The sequence below is a fragment of the Mandrillus leucophaeus genome, unplaced genomic scaffold (genome assembly GCF_000951045.1).
Source record: "Mandrillus leucophaeus isolate KB7577 unplaced genomic scaffold, Mleu.le_1.0 Scaffold1319, whole genome shotgun sequence".
Taxonomy (NCBI): domain Eukaryota; kingdom Metazoa; phylum Chordata; class Mammalia; order Primates; family Cercopithecidae; genus Mandrillus; species Mandrillus leucophaeus.
The window spans coordinates 182,316-185,250 of record NW_012101276.1 but is presented as its reverse complement, the minus strand read 5'-3'; the positions used below and the strand labels follow the sequence as shown (position 1 = coordinate 185,250).

The 2,935-nt window shown below is 44.3% G+C and overlaps 1 pseudogene; it reads left to right on the top strand.

Moving 5' to 3' along the window:
* LOC105534220 overlaps positions 1 to 2,935 on the top strand; it is a 71,371-nt pseudogene that overhangs the window by 3,873 nt on the left and 64,563 nt on the right.

The window sequence follows — 2,935 nt, the reverse complement described above, 5'->3', positions numbered from 1 at the left end:
ATAGGCTGGGCATGGTGGCTCACGCCTATAATCTTAGCACTTTGGGAGGTCAAGGCAGGCAGATCACTTGAGGCTAGGTGTTCAACACTAGCCTGGCCAACATGGTGAAGCCCCATCTTTACTAAAAATACAAAAATAAGCCAGGTGTGGGGGCATGCACCTGTCATCCCAGCTACTCTGGAGGCTGAGGAACGAGAATTGTTTGAGCCTGGGAGGTGGAGGTGTCAGTCAGCTGAGATCACACCACTGCACTCCAGCCTGGGCAAAGAGCAAGACCCTGTCTCAAAAAAGAAATAAATAATCACAAATAATGTTTTGATGGTTTTTAACTCCTCCATTGTTTTATATTGTTAAGATTACATTTAATATAATTTTATAGCTTGCTTTTTAATGACCTATCATGATGTCAGAAGCCATTTCCCTTGATACTAAAAATTATTTATAAGCAAATTTTTATTTTATTTAGATAGGGTCTCATTCCATCACCCAGGCTGGAGTGCAGTGGTATCACAGCTCACTGCAGCCTCAACCTCCCTGACTCAAGTGATCCTCCCACCTCAGCTTCCTGAGTAGCTGGGACTATAGGTATGTGCCACCACACTTGGCTAATTTTAAAATTTTTTTGTAGAGACAGGGTCTCACTATGTTGCCTAGGCTGATTTGAACTCCTAGGCTCAGGTGATTCTCTAATCTCAGCCTCCCGAAGTGCTGGATTATAGGCATAAGCCACCATACCTAGGCCTATATGCAAACTTTTAACGATTATCTGATGCCCAGTGTTATATGTATTAGGAGTGTTTTGGTAGAAAATCACAAAAATCCACTCAAGTGAGTGTAAATTTTTTTTTAAATGAAGAAAATTTGTTATGGGATCAGGGATGTTTCCTGGAAACGAAAGGAAGAGACACAGCCAGACCTCAGATCTAGATTATGAACAGATACTAGAAAAAGAGGTAGGAAGCCCACAGCACCCCTTCCCTCCAACTTGCCTCTGTTCCCCTCTGTACTTCTCTATTTTTGTATATGGTCTTTTGCAGAAAATATGGCCATTGACCACTCCTGAGTTTGCATGTCCAGGAACTCCAGGGAGAAGCTGATCTCTTTTAGTTCTCGTTTCAAATATTTGGGAAGATGTCTTAATTGATTGACCCAGTTTTGATCAGGTGCTGATCCATTCAACAGTGGGCAAGATGACCACAGTCATTCAGTAGGAACTTGTCATTCAGTAGGAACATGTAAACAGTGGCAGTATGAGGGGTTAAAGGAAAGGGAGCTCCCAGAACACTGGGAATCAGTGGAGTATGGTCAGGCAAACTATGTGTTATCCCAGAGCTTACCAAACTATTTCCCAATCATTTTGATCAGTGCTTGCAAGTAGATACTGGGTTGGGAATGAGAGTTGATATGTTGCCTCACCCTGCTATCCATGAGCATACAGGTCCCAGCTCCTACCCAGCCAAGGTACCAACTTGTACTTACAGATGGGTATTAATGGAACCGACAGAGAACTCTTCTGGGTTATCAAAGACTGTTGCTGGACGTCTCTAGAACTGAGCAGGGAACTTTCCATATGCAGCTCTCCCCTCAGGAAAAAGCTTCAACGTGTCCATAATATGAGAAGCCTCTCATTCAGTAGAATTAATGACTGGTAAATTTTAACAAAGGAAAGGAAATACTTCTTTCTATCCTGAATAACCCAGTCTGTGGCAGGGGGTAATTTGTATCGGAAATAAGGCTTGGATTTCCGAAGGAGTTGGATGGTTTTATGATCGCTAGTAACACTCACAGTTATGCATGTGTGGATTTCGTATTTCATGGTATGAGCTGATTGCCTGGAGGGGTCAGGAAGGCATATTTTCCAGAATTATATGAGTGGGTAGGTCCATTATCAGAAACCGTTATCTTCTTCTAAAGCATTAATTGTCGGTCATTGACTCGGTGAAACTATCAGAAATGAAACAAAACCAAGCCCTGTGTATTCTAGGGCTTATTTCTGAGGTCTCACCGGCTTACAGATGAGCCTTGGGGGATGCTGTGGTTCAGTGGTCCTAGCCCAAGGCTGGGAGGAGGCAGGAACCGGTATGGGTTCCATACTGATTTGCATAGATTAAGATGTAGGGGAGTTTCCTGCCTCACACAGGAAGGAATCTTTCCCAGACACCTCCCGTCAGAACTCCCTTCAGGCTCCAGTGCAAGGAGTGGATCATGCGTCCCTGTCCTTGTACATCGGAGGTTGGCAAATGCAGCTTTCAGGTCCCCTCCTCAATACCCTCCTGTAGTAGAAGCTGGATTGGTCAGCAAGAAAGCCTTGCTGTTGGGTGGGCAGCCGTGAGTGTCTGTCTACCACCCCACTGTGCACAGAGCACTGGTGCTCGGCATCGTCATGGGACACAAAACAAGTATAAGTCAGTTTCCACCCTCAAGGAGCTCAGTATCTTTAAGTACAACTGAAATAATGGTACTGATCGAGTCAGAAAAGAAACAAAAGGATGAAGAGGCCAGTATGTGCTGGAATAGTCTGAACAGACTTTTGGCAGAGGTAGGGACAGAGCAGGAACCTTGAATGGATGATGACATTTTGTTTATTTGTTTATTTTTAATTTAATTTTTGTGTGTTATTTTTTAGATAGATTCACTTTTGTTGCCCAGGCTGGAGTGCAATGATGCAATCTCGGCTCACTGCAACCACCACCTCCCAGGTTTAAGAGATTCTCCTGCCTCAGCCACCTGAGTAGCTGGGACTACAGGCATGTGCCACCATGCCCAACTAATTTTTGTATTTTTAGTAGAGACAGGATTTTGCCATGTTGCCAGGCTTGTGTCGAACTCCTGACCTCAGGTAATCCTCCCGCCTCGGCCTCCCAAAGTGCTAGGATTACAGGCATGAGCCACTGTGCCTGGATGGATGATGGAATTTTTAAAATGGAGGGAGAGA